This window comes from Pinus tabuliformis, chromosome 6 (assembly GCF_031772625.1).
Source record: "Pinus tabuliformis cultivar Carrire ecotype Pingquan chromosome 6, CPIR1, whole genome shotgun sequence".
Taxonomy (NCBI): Eukaryota; Viridiplantae; Streptophyta; class Pinopsida; order Pinales; family Pinaceae; genus Pinus; species Pinus tabuliformis.
In genome coordinates, this window is record NC_142292.1 from 2,055,339,619 (window position 1) to 2,055,362,478 (window position 22,860).

Consider the following 22,860-nt stretch of genomic DNA (forward strand, 5'->3'; position numbering starts at 1 on the left):
GCTATCCCTTATTTCTCCTATTGATTTAGATTAAACAGTTGAATCAATGTCATTTTCTACCTAACTAGTGATTTACCAAAATTAAACTATTGGGTAAGTCATTATTCTCTATGTAATTTACAGATATTGAAAGGAGTTTAATCATGATTACACTGTATGATTAAACTAAAACTCAGGATCATGGCATTTTGAACAAGCTGCACACAACTTTTTATTTTCAATAATGAACCAAAAATAATTATGAGTAGTGGCATTTTGACTTGTAACACTTCAGTATTATTCATTTTTGTTTATCTTTCTTTCTTTTGGTGGGGTTCAATCTTTTCTTCTCTTTCAATATTTTATTTTTATTTTTCTATTTATACCCTCTTTTCATTTTTTAATTCTTTTTTTTAAATTTGGAAATCATATGCAGATTGACAACTATTTACAAAATAAGATTCTTGAGATATAATACTCAATTAGCTTGAGATCCTATAAATTATAGGACCCTAACACAAGGGACACTGGATTTTGGTTGATGGTATCCCAAAGATACACATGTTACACTATAATATTATATTGATGTTGATTAGGGAGGCAGTATTGATGATAGAAAAAGAACCAGTGGTGTAGCCTTTTTCCCAAGGAATTTTCTTGTTTCTTTGCAAATAAAGAAGCAAAACTCTATCTCTTTATCTACTACTGAAATGCAATACATTGTAGTTTCATCATGTTGTACCCAAATTATATTGATGATGAGAAATATCAAGAATATTTAGGTAGATTGCACTCAATTGTTATCTATTTTCTATTATAAGACTAGTGCAATTACTAAATCCAAAAATATAGTGATTCACTCCACAATAAAGCACTTTCCTATCAAATATCGTTTTCTCATATAATAAGTAATGGGTCAAATTGTGAAGTTAGAATATGTGTCCACCAAGGAGTAGGTTGCAGATATCTTTACCAAACTCCTTACTAGAGAGACATTTGAATATCTTAGATAGAGGTTGGGAATCATCTCCCTCCCATTTCATTATAACTACATGAATGTGAACTAACAAGTCCTTAGTCCATCACAATTTTTCAGCAGTGAGTTGTAGCAGAAGCATGATGACAATGAGTGTCTCTGGAATCAATTATCATCATTGAGTGCATATTAGATCATTACAGGAATCAAGGAAAATTTTAAGGATGGAAATTTTTCTTGAAGTTTAAAAACATTGGCGAATCTCACTAATCCCTAATATGCAAACTATAAAATGTTTTTTGATATATTTGTAAAATTATTCAAATTTATAATGATTTTATATATAGTCTCTATATAATGTTGAGGATTTTTAAGGTAAAATAATTTTATATTCTAAAATTTGGGCGAGTCATCTCTTATAAAAATTCGAAATTGGCAAATCTTTTTTGTGGAAAATCCATGGAAAATTAGCCCACTGGGCGAATATTAGCCCTTAAAGTTTTCCATGATAGGAATGTGTTAATCATTAGAGGATCCATAATTTCACTAGGAAACAAGTTGCACATGAAGGCATATTTGTTGAAAATCATTTAGGGTGAATCCTAAATAGTGGGATATTTCAACACTCAGAGAGAACATAGTCCAAGGTATCATACACACAAGGGGAGTGATCCCAAGAAAACATGGTTTCCCAAGGGGGAGATAGCAACATAACATGATGATTAAAATCCTTTTCCATTGATGTAAAAGGGCGAGATATTGATACAACTAGTAGATAGGGGAAGTTCGCCAAAACACATCAATGATTGGATTATCTGGTGGTGTTTCCACCAATGAAAAAGAGGGATATTGTTGAACGATGTGTGTTGTCAATAATGTAAAAGTATTAAAGAATTGTTGGACACATGTTATCAATAATTTATACTATAGTAGTGTCACTAATATCCCAATAAAATGATGGATGAAGCAACATCAATCTGAGAAAGAAGTAAAAACAAATTATGTGGTAGGAAGTTGAGTAGAAAGCACAAACTAGTTCAAGTGCAAAGAAGGAAAGATGAGAAGGCCAGGATACCAAATAGAGTAGATCAAGTTGAAGACAAATAAGGTAGAGGAAGTTGAGGGGGATGAGGAAGACAAAAAAAGTGAAAAGGTTTGAGGAAGCCGAGGAACATGAGGAGGTCAAGAAGGAAGAGAAGAAAGTAAGCCATTAGTCATTGCCCTTAGTAACTAAGGGCTAATACTAAATAGGAAAGGGCCCAAGGGCTAATATTCCATTGGAACTCATGAGCATTGGCCTTGTTTCCAAGGAATAGATTCTCTCTAACATCCTAATATCCAAAAATCCTGAACTAACATGGCAATAAAGATGGTGTGAATAACATTGATGTCATGTGTCAAGATAGATGACATGGATGCATGAGGTGATGACACATAGCAAGTGAAAGGGGAACTTTTGGATAACTAACTAGATAGTTTGTAGGTGAGATGTTGTGGATACAATTCATTAGTAGGAAATGTCACAAGTTCTAATTAGCTACAATTGATGATGTGGAAAATGATGTGACCAATTGGGTCCCATATCAAGACATCGAGTCATCAAATCATCAAAGCTTGATAATTGGAATAATAGTAGATTGAATGGAGGGGGAATTACTAAATAAATAAGAAATTAACTAGAAACTATATTTTATCTACTGGGCTAGTATAGAAAAGTAATGACTCCACCTATCAAGGTTCAAGCAAAGCCTTTGGACGTGAAACAAAAACATCGGTCTTGAAATCTCTGTTCATTGGCATATCAACGTGTGGAAAGCAAGGGGTGATCCCAATTTACTTGATATCCAATGTGTTGGTCATTGCATGTTCATGACACTAGGTCATGATGGGGGCTTTAACACTTAAGGTATTAATACAATGTTAGGTCTTGGGACTTGGGTTTTGATATTTTTCCATATTGGCAAGAAATAAGAAATGAGGGAACCCACATATAATAATTTTTTTTAAATCATCGTCTTGGAACATGGTCCTAGTTGAGCCCATAGAGCTAAAAATGGATCTAGATCCTGGATTTTTTGAAACAATTTTAAACATGTGTTGGAGAGGTAAATCCCCTCTACGGATAGAGGCAATCCCTACTAGCCCAGAATGGGTCTAGCAACAATCAATCAATGCTACTGTGCAAGTTCCTAATTGCAATTAAAAGAGAGGCAATGAACACCTACTTGGATTCCAACGCTATTGTTTGATGAAGAGATGCCGCTCTCGCTCCTTCGCTCTGACCGGTCACAATCTTCCACGATCTCCGTGAATAGATACCTGCACACACAAAGAGAAAGACAAACACAAGCGTGAAATCTAATAAAAGCAATTATACATCAGTCAGAAAGGATGTAATTCACATTAACCATTATAGAGACAAATGAGAATGGAACCATGACAGTAGTCATCTATTATTAAATCAATAACAGAGAAAGGTACAACCAAAGTTCTGACGCTGAGTCCTTCTCTTGAGGGTCCAGCCAGCAAGTCTCTTAAACATTCACCCTTGGAGGTAGATTCTCCCAACACAAAAGCTCTCTCTCACACAAGCAATACTCACAACCTTCCTTAAGCTTCCTCTAGAAAAGCCACACTTGTCACACCAACTACCTACTAGCAGCAGCAATCCAAGCACTATGAATTCCACACTATCCAAACTAGCTGCTCATGGTAATGGTGGAGGCTTAAATAGAGAAGGAGTCTCCATGAATGGTGGTAGGACAAGCTTATCTTCAAGGAAGGTGGTTCCAAATGACGAACAGACATGCCATAGGAGGGAGGGCGATACTCACAAGGCTAACAACCAGGTCTGGAACCATCTGGAAGGCTGGCTATTGGAACAAATTCGCCCAAACTGGATCAGCGCGTGTATAACATTGCACTGGCGCGCTGACAGCGCATCACATAAATAGAGCAGACTGTGTCAGCACGGCTTAATACTTTCATAGGATGCGCTGGCGCATAAAATTCGACCAGCGCGGGAAACCCGTGTGCTTCCGCGCTGGAAGCGCATCAGTTACACTATCAGCCGCCTGTCAGCGCGGTTATTTTAATAACAGACGCGCTGATGCAATAAACTTTGGTAAAGTGGGTCATTTGGCCAGTTTAGAGAGCATGAGCATGGTGTATTTGATTTCATGATACAGTAGGGAGACTGACAGGGAGACAGTGACAAATTACTATGTAACAGATGCCCCCTAAAGCATGAAGCCCGAGAGAGTGGGAGTGGTGAAATGCTTTACAAAATTGCTGAAATGGAACTCCACCAGGAAGGACCTACATGAATGTACAACTGATATCTCGATCACATGTAGTCTAGGCATGGGCTCATCCATCCAAAAGACATACGAAGAAGGTCTATGGTATGGACGCAGCCACCCAGCTGAAGAGACCATAAAGATAAGAGGGTATGGTCGCAGCCATCCCAAAGACTCAGGTATGGGCGCAACCATCCATCAATGAGCCATGTAATAACAATTCACAAAATCGTAGCCTGGTTCCTAACAGACAAAAACCAGGGTCTTGCGCTCCATCCCAACCCGAAGAAAGTACAAGTTCAAGCATGTGAATACATGAGCTGGAGTCGAACATGCATGAACATCGCCTGATTACCAGTCAATGATGAAAACTGTTAACAGACGCGAGAGGTACCACCAATAATGACAATGGACCTCAAGGTACTTATAGGTACAATCCGCGGCGTGTGAATCAATGAGCTGGTGTCAAACACCTGCAGAATCATCCGATTGGAGGCCAATGATGAAAACCTCACGTCGAACACGAAGAACCTGCCATTGAGGCATGCAGGCTCTAAGGCACCTGAAGGGAGTCTCTAGGTCACTTTCCTGGATAATGAGTTGGAGTCGACAGGACGTAAACTTGATCGAAGGTGGGCCATGATGTTTCCCACATCATCGACACGAGACAGAGAAGGATAAAATATTTTGTGTGAGACATCAGAGGGAGGTGGTAATCTTGTAGAGGCCAACTTCTCTTGAACATATCAGCAGCACAATGGCAGATTTGGCAGTATCTGACATCAAATGGACAGAGGTCATGGTGACAAAGCAATGAGCAGATGAGAGGCCAAATAGGATAACCCAAACCCATGGAGGCTAGTGAAAACAAGATGAGAAATCCCCACCCAGACACGAATGCAGACGAGTGCCATGTTCAAGAGTGACATACTGCCGACATGACCATTATTACAGTTTCATTTTCCCCACCATTTCTGGTAGGTACCCCGGTTATTTTTGGATGACAAGCTTGACGGGGATAGCATATGCTCGGAAAGGCGTCATTTTGACAATGTCCGATGTCATTGAGTTTTAACGAGCCTGACAAAGGAGGAGCTCGGTGTCTTTTCTTGTTTAGAGAGTCTGAAAAGACAGCAGAAAAGGAAACTCCAGGGGGGTCCTTTTTCGTAAAGTTGTGTCTCTCGAGCCCGAAAAAGTATAAAACAATGCTCGAAAGAACCGCCCGACCATTATGATCGAGAAGTACTTTTCGTAAATAGTAGCTTTGACCCGAAAAAGTAAAAAAGCGGTCGGAAGCACGTCATTTTAGAGCCAATAACGAGTGTGAAACGACAAACACCCGGCAATCTTTTTAAGTTAAACGGTCGGAAAAAGGGCTTAAAACGACCGCCTCTCGTTCCTTTTAACGAGCCGAAAGGAAGCTCGACCATCTTTTCTTGGTTTATGCCGGAAAAAAAGCTTAAAGACGACATTTTTTTGGGACCAAGTGTACGAAGAATCGTTATGACCACGCTGGTTACTAGAACCTGCACAAGAACACCACCCGCATAAACCTGCTCGATATGTATAAAAACATAATAAAACATGCATAAAAGCATAATATAGCGACATTAGTGCTAAATCCATGGTAAAAATATGACAAAAACCCACATTGATAAGAAACTATAGCTAATTATGAATTTTTTACCATAAATAGGGGGGTAAAAGTCATTTTTTACCATTGTTACCATTTTGAGTTGTGAAGAACGTTGAGGAGTTGCAAGGTTGACGGAGCGATTTCCATCCCGTGCGGACACCATTCATCCGGCAGCTTGTTCCAGGTAGGTTCTCCTCCTCTTGCGCTTCATTTTGAGCCTTTTTTAGAGCAATTCCACGGTGGGATGTGGCCCTTTGGGAAAATGTTTTGAGCGTTGGTGCGCTCTCGGTCAGCGCGGGTTTCCAGCTCGGGTCCGCGCTGATCGATTTACATATACACATACCACCTCATGGGTCAGCGCAGAAAACACGTGTTCTTCCGCGCTGACCCAAGGAAAAAACAACGGTGTGCCATTATCAGCGTGACTGTTTTAAAAACAGTCGCGCTGGCGCCGTAAAGATTTGTTTTTTAAGAAATGAACGTACAAATCTGAACGGTTAGCATCCTAATATTTTTTCATGGTCTTGCAGGGAAAAATGTCTTTTGTTTGGCAAGAGAAAGCTCACGATGATGAGGATATAGCCGCTTATGCAATTGCCGAATGTCGAAATGCAATGCAAGCATGCGGGTTCTTGAAATTCTTCCTTACTCTGCGCCTGAGGGTGCAACCTGACTTGCTTGAGCTCTTAATCAGAGCTTGGAACCCAGTGGATGGAAAATTCACGATCCGTGGCTAGGACATTGAGTTTGATTCCACGGATATCTATTTTTTGACTGGATTGTCACGCCGTGGCCAGATGCCCATCCTGGAGGGGCAACGACCCAGCGGTGAGACTCTTGATCAGCTCATGGCTCGAGTGTGCCCATAGGCTGTGAAAACACGGAGCGGGAAAGTTGGTATTCCAATAGTGGAGGATATGCCTCTTCGCGCCATACTCTTTCTGGTGACACGGGCAGCGGACTCTTTGGCCAATCATGAGGCCTCAAAGACCCAACTACTACTAGCTCTGGAGTGCTTACATCCCACCATTTTCAACTGGGCAGCGGCTGTGACGACTAGCATGAAGAGGCAACTGAGAAACTGCCGACGCGGAGAGTCGAAGCAGTTTGCATATGGGTCGCTTCTACTTCCACTCATGCTGGAACGGGTGCCGGCCCTACAGCTACAGACCATGGCCGTGGATCCACCTAGAGGTCCCCAGGAGACGAGGGCCAGCCGATGGGCCCGTGTCATGCCACGTGGAGGTGGAGGCCGCCCAGTGGCTTGGGGAGTGTATTTCTGAGAGTGGCTGGATCGTCAGGTTATTATCGTAGAGGACTGGCCATATGCCGGTATGGATTTCCGCAACGATCCTGACATGCCACTGCCTGCTGGAGAGCATTGGGACGATGGAGGTATGACACTTGATCTCTTTTTAATATTTTTTAATGTTTTTGATTTTTCATGTACATGTCTTGATAAATGTCACGGTGTGGAGATGTGGGACCCGTGAGACCCATTGGCCTAGCCCCAATGGCACGGAGAGAGGGGCAACGAGCTGGAGCCCTGGCCCTGGTTCCTCCAGGAGTTGACACGTCGGAGACTGTAGCTCGCAACCTCGAGGGTTGGCTGGAGGGGGTGCCAGATTACCAGGGGGTCGAGGAGGTCCCTATACCTCATCAGATCCACACAGTGGGGGTGGCACCCAGGATGCACTGCCTTTTGAGGCGAGTGGCACGGGCAGCAGTATGCTATAGAGAGCATAACCCAGATCAGTAGTTATCTAGGTTTTTTCCACTGATGTTTTTGAGAGACACCTGTCTCGGATGTACCGAGGACACCGGCTTTATTTTTTGGACATATACACTTATTTTTGAGCGCCTCAGTGCACCACATGATATATATATCTATATATCTATATATATATATATATATATATATATATATATATATATACTGTTTTTGGATGGATCGTTTCACATGTGATGATGTTTTTATATGCTATGCAAATGTCTAATACAAATGTGATCTGATGTATCAGTTGCACAACACACGACCCATGTATTTTAATTTTTATGCAAGCTTAAAAACACATATGCAAGCACACATGCAAACTATGCTTGGAAAAGAAATTATTTACATATGCTTATCCTGTGGTCTTATTATGTTTTCTATCTCTTCTTGTATGATGTTTATCTATTACGCAAATGTCTATCCAACACATGGTTTGCCAATGCATCAGTTAACGTATTTAATCGTCTCGGAATGTGTTGATATGTGATATAATCAAAATTCCTTTCTAACAATCTCACACGTAAATACAACCTTAGAATGCGTTGGTCTCTGACGGAATATCGCCCGTTGAGTTGATGGACGACAAGTTGAGAGTCCAGGTTTACCACCAATGCACGAATGCCAAGATCAATTGCTTCGGCTAGTAATTCAATTATAGCACTGTATTCGGCAACATTGTTTGTGGTACGGCCCAAGCACACGCCTTGAAGATCTAGCAACTCGCCGTGAGGATCGTAGATCGCCCACGCCGCAGAAGACAAATTGCAAGTACTACGGCAGGCGCCATTGGCGAAGCCAACATAAGGTGTACTAGACATCTGAACAAGAAGCAGAAAACAAAATAAGAGGCAAACACGCCTTCACACCAAAGAAAAACTAGAAATCATGCACACATAACACACTTGCTAAGAACACACGTATGTACAAACTGGGTGCACGAGATCATGCATAATATTTTTTCAAATAGAGCCCGTTGCGAGGCTTGTCAAGAGGATTTCCTTCGTAATCGATCAGCTCATATGCCCCCTTTTGCAAAACTCTCTTCACGATATAGGGGCCTAGCCACATGGATTCGAGTTTACCTACCCCCAACTTATCCTTAGCTTGATCATAGAGCAGCACTAGATCTCCCTCAACAAAGGAACGAGGTTTAATGGTATTGTCGAAGTGAGCCTTAACCCTATTCTTCTGCGCTTCAATAGCTAGAGAGGCTAAGCGACGGGTCTCGTCTAGCCGTTCTAAATAAAGAAGTCGTTCCTCCACTGGAGTGGTGTTGGGAAGCAACTCGATAGCTAACTTTAACGAAGGAATCTCACACTCAACAGGAAGGGTGGCCTCCAGTCCATAAACAAGCTGAAAAGGAGTGAAACCGGTGGCGTCTTTCACAGAGGTCCGATAGGCCCACAAGGCTGGGAACAACATCAGATGCCAGTTAGACTTGTGCGTATTTACAGTACGTTGGAGCATTGTGATCAAAACTTTGTTCATAGCTTCAACTTGACCGTTGGATTGAGGGTAATACGGCGTCGAGCTATCTTGACGCAAGCCTAACTGGGTCGTTAGTTCCGTCATCATGTGATTACGGAAATGTTTTCCGTGATCCGTGACGATAGCCTGGGGTACTCCGAACTGGGTAATGACATGATTAAACAAGAACTGCGCCGCCGTGTAACAGTCTTCGTTCAATGTAGGCATCGCTTCGGCCCATTTGGTGAAGTAATCCACGACAACGATGATGTACCCATGCCCCCCGGCCGAACGAGGGTTACAGGACATATAGTCGATGCCCCATTTGGCAAATGGACCTACGGTAACAACGGGGTGCAGTGGTGCAGGAGGTGCACGCATTTTCCGGTGGTAAACCTGACATTCATGACATGCACGGACGGCAAGGATGCAATCCTTGAAGATAGAAGGCCAGAAATAACCACCACGGAGAATTTTTTGGGCGGTGGCATATCAGGACATGTGGCTGCCACTGTTACGAAACCAGCTCAAGAAAAGATAGAAAAGATAGATCAACGCCTTAGAATTCAGCCTCTTCGAGGGGGCAACCTCCTTTACATTACATAAATGAATAATTCTTGGATGATACAAATGAAAAGACCTCCTTTCTATATATAGGAGTCTAAGGGGTTATAACATAATCAGAGCCGACATAACAATAATAATGTAAGGGCATAATAATAACAATAGTGGGCTTCTATGGGGCACAATAGTAACAATATGGGCACTACATGGGTACATCAATATAATAAGTGGGTTATACTAATAACAATAAGGGGTTACACTAGTAGTATAGGGGCCTAACATGCCCCTCTCCTTCAAAAAGCGTTGTCCTCAACGCTTGAGTAGTTCTTGATGCTTCTATATAAAATTCTTGTCCTCCCATGTGGAATATTCAGTGGGTAAGTTCTTCCACTTGATGAGATATTCTGAAATTGATCGATTTCATAGCTGTCGGGTTCTTGCTTCTGTGACTGCTCCAGGTTCCAATATGATTTTTCCTTCCTCTTCAATTTCTGGCAATATTGCTTGAATTGGGATCTTTTGCAACTTTTGAATAAGTGGCCATACTTCTTCGTTCTTCTTCCATTCATCCGTTGCTTCGTTTATCCAATTTGGTTGGATAATATAAATAGCACAAAACAATGCTTCCACATCCTCATCCTTGAAGCGTCTTCCCATTCGGTAAGGTCGCCATTTTTTAAGTGCATGTAGTATTGCCAACATTTCCTTCTCATAAATAGCTTGGTTGATATGTAGCAGTAAAAATACCCAATCACTTACATCAAAACATTTTTCACTACGATGTCGATCTACCTGTTGTTTCATTTGATTTTGCACCGAAGTGGCGTTATCCTTTAAAAGTTGGAGAACTTGCTGTTGATGCTCGATATGATCTTTCTCTGCTTGAACCTTTTTCTTCTTGATATGTCCTTCTATCTTTTGAGGAGTGGTAATTTCTTCCAGTCCTTTACAAGATATGGTCGGATTCATTTCTTGATGCTCGATGTGATCTTTCACTTCTTGAACATTTTTCTTCTTGATGTGTCCTTCTATCTTGATAGTTTGAGGAGTGGTAATTTCATCCATTGAATTACAAGATATGGTTGGATTCATTTCTTCTTTCTCGATGTGATATTTCACTTCTTGCACCTTTTTCTTCTTGATATGTCCTTCTATCTTGAGAGTTTGAGGAGTGGTAATTCTTGCCAATGCTTTACAAGATATGGTCTGATTCATTTCTTCTTTCTCTGGGGTGGTGTCCTGATGTATATCCTCTTCTTTTGATGTTTCTTGATCCTTTTCTTCCTCCTCTTCATATTCTATGTAAAATAATTTCTTCTCAGCACACCTATGACCTTTAGTGCATTTGCTATCACAATTGTAACAAAGCCCTTTTTCTCTTTTTTCTTCCAATTGTTGTGGTGTAACCCTTGTAGGTTGTGGAAGGCTGGGAGAAACAACACTTCCATCTTTATAGTTGTGAGGGGTATGCTTCCTGGTTTCCATAATTTTGCTTTCCATTATGTCACAAAGCCCTTTTACTCTTTCCAATTGTTGTGGTGTTGCTCTAAAGAAGGTGTTGCTCTTTGTATCCTCATAATGTGCTATCATTTCCTCCGTGAAAATTGACAACGCAACAAGTTTTTTACGAGAACAAAGCCCTTTGTACCATAAAAATTGATCTGGTTCTAAATATGAAGATGCAATACATACCTTTTGTAACATTTTTACACCATGTATATCAAAATATTGCTCCATCTGAAGTATCCAATTTACCGGATCCTTGCCATCAAACTTCCTCATCTTGCTTTTTCTTGATTTTAGGATCTCTACCTTGAAGCGACTGTAACTCTGTACTTTCGGATCTTTAAGTTCTGAACTTGTGACCTGTAGTATCACTCTATGTCCTCTTTCCAATGCGACAATTCTGATCCAAATTGGATTCTCCAAGAAAGAGTTATGCACAATCTCCCGCAGTGACCTGATTATAGACTAGTTCAGTAGAGCGAACTTGTATGAAGTGCCACATCTCACTGTTTCAACCTTTGACTCTAAACGATATATAAAACAAAACTACAGTCCATCCTCTTTCTGCACCTTCTGACGAAATTTCAATCCGATGCTCAGAAAGAAAGTTATGATGATTTTCCCCAGGTCACCTGTTTTGAGTGTAATTCAGGAGTCTGCAAAAAGACCAACTTCCTCAGATCATATCTCCGACAATATTGCGTAAAAATCTCTGACATTCGCACCCATGGTTCAGCGTCAATTCTTCTCAAATGGGTTTTTTTTGCGACTTCTGAAACATCACAGAAAAAACGTTATAGCGAAAATTCCACGATGACTTGTTTGGAGCAGCGAAACCCTAGAATCCAAAGCTCTGATACCAAATGTTACGAAACCAGCTCAAGAAAAGATAGAAAAGATAGATCAACGCCTTAGAATTCAGCCTCTTCGAGGGGGAAACCTCCTTTACATTACATAAATGAACAATTCTTGGATGATACAAATGAAAAGACCTCCTTTCTATATATAGGAGTCTAAGGGGTTATAACATAATCAGAGCCGACATAACAATAATAATGTAAGGGCATAATAATAACAATAGTGGGCTTCTATGGGGCACAATAGTAACAATATGGGCACTACATGGGTACATCAATATAATAAGTGGGTTATACTAATAACAATAAGGGGTTACACTAGTAGTATAGGGGCCTAACAGCCACAAGCACCGGAGTGGCAGTCATTCAATACCCGCTCAGCCTCCTCGAGAGTCAAACATTGGCGGAGAACAGAATCAACGCCGAGGCGGTACAGGGTATCGCCAATAATGCGATAGGGTTGAGATTGGTGACGAATCCTCCATCGAGTGTCTTTTGATACATTAGGACGGAAGGAAGACGTCTGCAAATATACTATGATGTCCCCATACCAAGGGTCGAGGGTGCTGATCAGAAACAATGTTTCATCCGGGATATGCTCTTCTGAACGAGATGGTGCAGAAGAGGATGGCAAAGAACAGAGCAATTCGGCAAAGACCAAAGATTTCTTAGACTTGGCAGCAGTAAATTCCAAGTCAAACTCTTGTAGGATGACAATCCATTTCGAGTACTTGCCCCCCAGCAGCTGACGCGACAAGATGTAGGTCATGGGGTTGCAGTCGGAAATCACGGTCGTAGTGCGCAATAGGATATAGTGCCGGAAGAGTTGGACGGGGCAGACAGCTGCCAATGCCAACTTCTCGACATAAGCGTAACGAGTTTCCGTATCTAGGAGATTGCGACTAAGGTAATAGATAACGTGCTCGTTGCCATCATCATCATCCTGTACCAGAACCATGCCGATGGTGGTGTCAGCGGCAGCTAGATAGAGAGAATAATCACGGTGATAGTTCGGAGGTCTTAGGAGTGGGGCTGAGACAAGGAGGTCCTTGAGTCGCTCGAAAGACTCCTAGGCAATGGCATCCCAACGAAAGGGTGTGTCTCACTTTAATAACCGTGTGAAACCCCTAGCCACCTCGGCATAATTCAGAATGAATCGTCTAAGGAAATTCGCTTTTCCCTGCAAGCTCTGTAATTGCTGCAAGGAGGCAGGGGGAGGAAGATTCAAGATGGCCTCAACTTTGAGGGGATCCAGACGGATGCCTTGTCGGGAGACGATGAACCCGAGCAATCGGCCAGATTCTACGCAGAAGACACACTTATGAGGATTAAGCCTTATTGGGTAGTGTCGACAGCGGAGAAAAATCTTGCGAAGATGAGAGGGATGATCCTGACGCTTAACTGAATGAGCCGGGAGGTCATCTAGATAAGGTTGTACAATGTGACGAATATCGTGAAAGGCATAAGACATTGCACGTTGAAATGTAGCACCGGCATTCTTTAGACCGAACGGAAGCTTCTTATAGGCGAAGGTGCCCCAAGGACAAATAAAAGTTGTCTTATGCTGGTCTGTGGGTGCAATGTTGATTTGGTTATAGCCAGAGAAGTCGTCCATAAATGAGTAAATCTCACTTCCAGCGCATTCATCAATAAGCTGATCGATGAAGGGCGTAGGGAAGTTATCCTTCAGATAGGCATGATTGATATCACGATAATCAACACAGACCCGGATAGTACCCTGCTTTTTATTCACAGGGACTATATTAGACACCCAATCCGTGAGGGGAATGGGGTAAATGAAACCAGCTTTAAGAAGTTTTTTGACTTCGGCCTTGATGGCTGCAGCCTTTCAGGGGTGCACAAGGCGTAAGCGCTGACGAACAGGCTTAGCATATGGATATGTAGGTATTTCGTGCACCACTATACAAGGATCAATGCCAGGAATTTCCTCATAGGACCATGTGAAGACATCACGAAATTCGCGAAATAGAGCAGTATAGAGTTGAACTTCCTCAGGAGTGCAAGTGACTCCTATATGAATGTGCTCGATAATCCCTGGTTTGACAGAGATGTCGATTGGTTGGGTTTGCATGATATTTCCCATATTTCCCTCTGAAGACACTTGATAAAGCTGAATGGGTGTTTGGAGGGGCGGGGATGGGACACATGAAGCAAACCGCTCGAGACATGCGGTCATTTCCGGATGGGGAGGGAGAAACGAAGAGCGATGGTGGTGATCTGACCAAGGGAGCTCTTCGAGAGACATGGTCTCTATGATGGCTTCATCGGAAGGAAATATTTCCTTCAATGGATCCGAAGTAGCCTCATCTCCTAGCCAAGGGAAATGATCATATGAATCGGGAATGCTGCTCGGGAGAGCAGGTTCATCAGGGGGAGCCAATGCAGCGAAAATTTCGATGTAGTTGAGTTCGGCAGGACTCAACGGCATCATATCACCCCAAGAGTCTTCCTGATTGGCAGGAGGAAGAACCCATGGATCAGAGCGTACAAAGATCATGTTGATAGGGGCGAGATTTGGAGGTGGGTGGGGAAAGACTCCCATTAAAGTGGGATCTTTGAAAAGTCGAACACCCACGTTCACGAGTGACTTTGAGGTATGCTCCACGAATGGCACATTACCTTCAGAAGAAGAGGCGAAGAAGGAGAGCTGGTCTACTGTGACAATCTTCCCTTGGTGAGGGAAACGAATGACATGGAACAGGGAGGAAGCCACGGCTTGCATGGCGTAAGTCCAGCTCCGTCCGAGGAGGAGGTTGTAAGTGAGATTGGCGTCAACAACTTCGACCTCCATTTCTACGGTCTTTCCTTCCAAGGAGATGGGTAAGCGTTGGAGGATATCATAAGGACGATACTCTCTTCCATCGAAAGCTTCTAGCGTCGTAGGGGACTGACTCAAAGCAGGGGAACCAATTGCCTTCCAGCAAGCAACAGACATGATGCAGGTTGAGGCACCTTCATCAATAACCGTACGATGAATCGTTCTGCTATTGATGATGACCTGTATAAGGAAAGGGACTTGGTGAGGCAGTCTCTGTGTAAAACCCTCGAGATCGAAAGAAATCAAATCTGAATCTGCCGGGTCGATGCCACCAATCGCTGATAGCAGGGACTTCCTCTGGGAGGGGCAGATCTGGAGGACTTCTAGAGTGGACATAGCAGACGGAGCCTAAGCTAAGTCCTCAACAATTCTATAGTGTTGGGCAACACAAGCATTAGGGTTGTAAGATGACTTCCTGAGTACACCTTTTGGAGGGGGTCGAGGGATCGTCTCAGTGCTGGGCCTTTCGATGTGGAGAGGACCAGAACTAGACGGAGGAGCGCTGGAGGGAACCTCCGGCTCTTTCCTGGCACGAGATGGATAATCTTTCGCTCGAGTTGAAACATGGATGGGGATCGTGCCAGCCATGAACACTTGAGAACCAAACGAGGAAGAGGATTGAAATGGGTCTGCTGGGAAAGGAAAGGCTCTTTAAGCACGGCAGGGGTCCTAGGAGCACCTTTCAATAACCGACTAACTTCGGACCGCCTTGGGCAGTCCTTAGTGTAGTGATCCTCATCACAGATAAGACAAGGATACTTAGGTTTTCGCTTAGCTCCTTCCTCGGGTGGAGGCTTAGGGGCATCCTGCTTTGGCTGTCCAGATTTATCTTTAGCTTTCCCCTTCTTTTCCCCTTTTGAGGATTTATCCGCCGCGGTGGATTGGACGGTGTTTACCTCAGAGGTACTTCCAGGATTAGATTGTCCCTGAGAAGAATTTTCATTACAAGCGTTCTGTTTTTGCTTCCCAGGGTTTGCGGCCGATTTCTTCGATGACGAATTAACAGAGCCAATGACTCCATCAACAGATGGTTTGGGCGGAGCCTTGGTCTGTCCAGGCCTCGGGGCGTCTGGAAAATAATCATATAGAGTACCCGACTGAGAGTATACTAAGTCTAGGTACTGAGCTCATGCGATCGCTTGCTCTTCAGTTACACACGCTCCCATAGCGATGTCCTTCACAATTTTAGGGACAAAGGAAGTCGTGAACCAATCGGTCAGGAGTTGATCAGGAATCTAGAATTTGATCAAACAATGACGCCTTCTCCATTCATGTATATGATCAGATATGTGCGTAGCCGTGTCCTGTTTGAGAGACGTGAGGAGATTGGTCCCTGTCTCGTACCGAATGGGTAACTGAAAATGAGTTAAAAACACCATAGCCAGCGAGTTGAAATCTTGAAACATGTCGCGATTCAGCTCAATATACCATTTAGCGGTTGAGCCGGTGAGAGTTCTCTGAAAGAGGCGAAGTCGGATAGAGTCATCAAGCCATGAGTTCGATGAACACTAGAGGTGATAGGTCATAACATGTGCTTGAGGATCCTCACCTGCTTTGCCATCAAATTTTGGACAATCACCGGGTATTTTAGTTGGAACTGGTGGCCAATACGCATTATGTAGAATGGGATCATTCGTTAACATGGACACATCCGGAAGTTCCAACGTCGCTAAGAATGGCAACTGAGGGTTAAAGGACATTTGTGGCTGTGGATTCGAGGCAGTATTAGGGTTCCAACCAGGTGGTGGTTGCCCCCATGGACTCTTCCCAGATGGACCTGGCCCAAAAGGGCCTGGCGCATAAGGACCTTGTCCAGATGGACCTGGCCCAAAAGGACCTGGCGTATAGGGACCTTGTCCGTAGGGGTTCTGCCCATATGTATTCTGTCCATATGCAGACAGTTGACCTTGGGTCTGCCCCCCAGCACCCCATGTGTTAGCAACTTGACCCGCAGGTGCAGCATACTGATAATTTTGGTAAGGAGTGACCTGCATCTGTTGATAATTTTGGTAAGGGGTAAACTCAATTTGCCCCTGGGGTTGCTGGTAGCCATGCATTTGCTGGGCTCCATACTGAGCCTGGTAAACATGTTGCGCTTGGTAGGAAGGCTGGGGCTGTGGCCCGCCTTGCATTTGATAACCCACTTGAGTTTGAGGCCCAGAATAATGTCCTTGAACCGACTGGGCTTGGATCATCTGGCCGGAAGGTTGGCCTGGTTGAATTTGGGATGGACCTGCTTGCCCAGAAGGACGTACTTGCTGGGTGCCAGGTTGTCCTTAAGCAACCAAGGGTTGTCCTTGCAGAACAGATGGCCGAGCTGGCTGGATGGCTCGTTGACCTTGCGGTTGGCTAGCCTGTCCAGTTGAATGAGTAGGACGGACAGTGGGTTGGCCTTGTTGCACAGAGGGTTGGCCCGTTTGTCCGGAGGGTTGTACTGGCTAGGAAGTGGGTTGGCCCTGCTGTATGTAGGGTTGCCCCCCTTGCCCAGAAGTTTGCACGGGCTGAGCAGTGGGTTGGCCCTGCTGTACGTGGGGTTGCCCCCCTGTTACACTAAAAAATGTCACCTTGACTACTTGCAGTTAGTATGGCTCAAATCAACAGTCATGCTACCCTCTTAGGCAAGTCTTATGCCTCTGTTATCCATCTCAAACTCAAAGAAGAGAGAAAGTCTTGTAAAAAATATGTTTATCTCTGGGGTCGCAGGTTCTCTCTAGCCTTACCTGCGGGGACACTGACCATGTTCACAAAATCTGCGTCCATGGACGCTCTGTATGTTAAGGGACAGGTGTGTCCCTCTGTAAAAGGCAAAATGCGCGAGTTTTATCTTGAAAAAGTTACTTGTGGTTACTTCTAGAACATTCTAGAGGTCGGTTTGATGAAATGGATGCGCCTCCAGTTGGTTCATGTATCTCTATTAAGGGGGAACTTATCCCATCAATAAGGGAGCTATCCCACCCATAGAGGGGGATGATCCCATTGATAGTGGACCTGAATAACCTCTTTACAGCACTATAAATAAAGACATTGAGCCAGAGGGAGAGGAGGTTGGAGCTATACATTTTCTTTGGGTAAATGCTGCAGGATTTAGGTCTTCCATTAGAGCCTTTGTGAGGAGAGATTGTCTTCACTTGATTCTACTTGGGAGAGGGTGAGCTTTGTCAAAGTAGAGGAAAACCCTTGATGGACCCTGGGAGGAACTTGCACAACACCAAGGCCAGGTTGTAAGAGTTTCTTTGTTTCGTTATTAATACAAACTGGTTTATTTTTCTCAATAGCTTGTGTTAATGAGTTATTTCATGTGTTCCTTGGTCTGCATGTTGAATATATGTTTTATTATATGAAATGCAAGTGCTTGGTAATTGTTTGATTGTTTGTGGTTGCAGGAATTGACTTGAAGGAGGAGCTCATCCGGATCGTCAAGAACGGACTTCAACAACAGCGTTTTGGAATAAGGTAAGCCTAAACACTTGTAGTTTTCATGTTGTAAAAGGTGTATTTAGAGAAAGATCACTCCATTTTGTCTTGTTTGTCATTAGAATGTCTTAGACTTCTAGGAAGGTCAGTCGTGTCCGCACCCTTGACAGATTCCGTGTGACAAATTGGCGACTAAACTTTCTCCCAACCTACCGTCAACTGACGGAGTGATTGATCTAAATTCAAGTACAGTCGATCACACTCTTCCATTGGAGAGTGAAACTCATGTCACTCAGGTTGATGATCCATTAGTTGATCAAGTGGTCGATTCAATTTCACATTCGGTCGATCACACTCTCCCTTTCGAGAGTAAATTTCATACCGCTGATGTTCTTCTTGTTACATCGGATTCTTCTATGCCGGGGGGCATTTCACCTGTTTCTACAGAACCCCCTCCAAGTACTGAGGTCTTTTCCTTTGATTGGAATAGATTGACAGAACCTCGTCTTCCTTCCTCCATCCCTTTCCAAATCATTGTCAAGGCTGGTGGTAGGGACATACATCGTACACAGGTAGACGAAGGTGCTTCTGTTAGTATTTTATCCTCAAATGTTTGGAGAGCTTTGGGTTCCCCTCAGCTGGCGCCTATTACGCAGAATCTGAAAGATTTTAACAGAACCATTAGTGAACCTTTAGGGATCCTTCCTAATTTTTCCATTACCTTGGAAGGTAAAACTGTCTGTATTGATCTTATGGTAGTTCGAGGTCCCTTGGATTTCAATTTACTCCTTGGGCGAGACTATGTTTATGCAATGAAAGCTGTCGTATCGACACTCTTTCGCGTGATGTCTTTCCCTCACAATGGTAGTATTGTGACTGTAGGCCAGGTTTCATTCCCTAGTCTTGTCTCGACTACCAATAATATGACACCCCTAAATGTTCCTGATTCTAAAGTGGTATCTACCCCGCCACGGGTTAATTATGTGGCAACTGGTCCCATGTTTTCAGTTACCGATGTAAGTGAGCCTCTCACTGTTTGCTCATCTTCCTTTGATTTAGATCCGGTAATTGACATGGAAAACTCTATGGGATTATTTGAACACGATGTTCTTATCCCTTTTGAGTCCCTTGATGTGTGTTCCTTCCAAAAAACTATTCTTCCTTCGGATGAAGACCTTTTGGAAGCCATGATCAAGGTGTGTCCATTGACATGTCTTTCTTCCAGTTGGAAGCCATGATCAATGTAACGAGGATAGTTTTTTCCTATATCAACCTCGTTAAAAAATGAATCAGTGTGTACGAGGATAGTTTTTTCTTGTATCAACCTCGTTAAAAAATGAAATAGGCTGTAACGAGGAAAGTTCCTTTTACTGTGTCAACCTCGTTAAAAAATGAATCAGTGTGTACGAGGATAGTTTTTTCCTGTATCAACCTCGTTAAAAAATGAAACAGGCTAGCATGAGGATAGTTCTTTTACTGAGTCAACCTCATTAAAAAATGAATCAGCTAGATTTTAGGATATGTAGTTAGATTGTAGAAAGTAGGGTTATGAGGATAGTTCCTGTTACTGAGTCAACCTCGTTTAAAAAAGAATCATGTTTGAGGATAGTTCCTGTTACTGAGTCAACCTCGTTAAAAAATGAATCAGGTATGAGGATAGTTCTTTTCTTGTGTCAACCTCCTTAAAAATGAAACAACTCCCTTTTTCAAGTTAAATATTGAAAGTAAACCTTCATTCCATCCATCTGGTTGAATGCAATGAAGCCTGGGGGGCATGCACCTCATTTCGCATCATTATGCTGGGGGCATGCGAACTTTTTGAGCATAGTTCCTTGTCTTGTGTCAAGCTCGTTAAAAAATGAAACAAGGGTAGGTTAAGTAGGTAGATTGTAGAGAGTAGTCATGAGCATAGTTCTTTCTCTTGTGTCAAGCTCGTTAAAAAATGAAACAAGGATTTTAGAGCATAGTTCCTTGTCTTGTGTCAAGCTCATTAAAAAATGAATCAAGGTTTTTAGAGCACAGTTCCTTGTCTTGTGTCAAGCTCGTTAAAAAATGAATCAAGGTTTTTTAGAGTATAGTTTTTTGTTAGGTAGATTGTAGAAAGTAGTTATGAGCATAGTTCCTCGTCTTGTGTCAAGCTCACTAAAAAATGAAACAACTCCCATGAGTCTTTCCAATATTTTGAAAGTAAAGCTTCATTCCATCCACCTCATTGAATGCAATGAAGCTTGGGGGGCATGTACCTTGATTTGCATCATTATGCCGGGGGCATGTGAACTTGTAACAAGCATAGTTTTTCGTTTCAAGCTTGTGTAAACATGAAACTGAATCCGAGCATAGTTCTTTTCCTGTGTCAAGCTCGTTAAAAAATGAAACAAATCCTCCTCTACTTGAGTCGAGAGATTGACTAGATCTCGTAAATGTTAAGTTGTATATTTAGGTTAGTTGTTTCGGTGTTTTGCATAATTTTCTTACAGTTTTAGGTCAAAGTCTTTTAAATGATCTTGTTCATGAACCTTCATTTCATCCAGCTGGTTGAATGAAATGAAGCTGGGGGGCATGCACTCTAGCAGTTACGCTTAGGGGGCATCAAGCACAGTTTCTCTCTGTTTCAAGCTTGTGTAAAAATGAAACTACTTTGAAGCATAGTTTTTATCTGTTTCAAGCTTTTGTAAAAATGAAACCTATTTCGAGTCAATTTCAGTTATTTTCAAGACTCGTTAAACTCATGAAAATATCGAGATTATTTTGCTATTTTTTCATTCTCGTAAAACAAATGAAAATGCCGAGATCTTTCCGTCTTTTCCTACTCGTAAATTAAATTGAAAGTCGGCCATATGAGTACATTTTTATCATTTTTTCGAACTCGTTAAAACTTACGAAAAAGTGAAAACCATGAGTACATTTTTATCCCTTTTTCGAACTCGTTAAAACTTACGAAAAAGTGAAACCTTGGAGTTCTCTTTTAAGCCCTTTTCTGACTCCTAAAACATGAAAAGATCGCCGAGCGTTTCTTTTACACTCGTTAAAACGGAATTAAAAGACGGTCCCCTTTTAGCTCTTTTCTGACCGTAAAATCAGGAAAAGATTGCCGGCTTTTTGTCGTTTCAATCTCGATAAGGAAATAAAACGACGTGTCCTTGATCGCTTTTTACTTTTCAGGTCGACGACACTATTATGAAAGTACTCCTTGGTCGCAAGATCAAGCGGTTCCCCCAGGTATTATTTTATACTTTTTCGGGCTTGAGGGACACAAATTTACGAAAAAGTTCAACGTGGAGTCTCCTTTTGTTTTTTCAGACTCTCTAAAAATGAAAAACGCCGAGTTTCTCCTATACTGGGCTCGTTAAACTTTTACAGTAGAGGACCTGTTCAATTACAAACAGGAACGAACCACTCCTTCCTAGGGTTCGAATCAAAACTAGGTTGGACTCATCCGAAGGATGAGCTTATAATCAAGCATATGTTATCCTCCTCAAGCTTGTTAAAAATAAAGAGGTACTTGCCAGAAATGGTGGGGGAAAAGAGAGAAGAATGAACCTGTTTGTTACCTTTTGTCTCAGAAGAAACTTTATTACCACTCTTGAACACGACACTTTTTCATTCACCTGGGTTGGGAAATCTTTTACCTCACAGTTGATCAAACCACTTTGAAAGTCTTTAACCGGGTTCCGGGGATTAACTTTGAGTTATTCGTCACCAAGCCATCTGTCGTGTCGTTATGTGTTCAAGAGGTCTGCAAGCAAAAACTTTCATCTACAAAATACTTGTCATCCATTTGACCATCCCTGAGTCAGTCCTTACAGCAACATTTCTTCAACTTGAACAATGATTTCGTGTTGTGGGCTTGCTTGCAACGGGTCGCTTTCTATCGACATCGACACATTATCTAGAAAGATGACTTAGGAATCGACAGCACCTTGAAGTCTGCATGCATCAATGGCAGGTTTCTCGCCTTTGACGTCAGTTTACATCATTGACTTTCGATCAAAGGATTCCGTGAAGAGTTCGACATCAAAACATTTATTCACATTTCACGGGTTGTGCTTGGTACTTTGAGAACCATTGAAATTACTGGTGGTTTCTCTCACACTTGTTAACAGTTTACATCATCGACTGGTAATCAAGTGGTTTCTAACATGTTCGACATCAAATCATTTAATCACATGGCTAGAATCGTACCAATTCGGGAAGTAGAAGTGAAGACCCTGGATCTAGTTTCTACCATCCAGGCTGCGAGGAGTTTTGTATTCATTATCTATGTAGACTAATCATAAACAGATGGCTGCGTCCATACTGTGTCTACAAAAGTCTATAAAAATGATGTACTGCAAGATCATTCCTGTATCAGAATAGTTAGTCCATTAGTTAAAGTTTTGAATCTGAGTATGGGAATGCCTACCTCAGTGATGATATAATCTTATCCATGTATTTTGTGTTGAAAATTGCAGGTTCCAACCAGGCCATCCACAAGGCAATCCTTGAAATGATAAAGCGCTTCACCCTTCCTAGAATTACAAAACCCTATTCTATTCCAGGCTTCGCACTT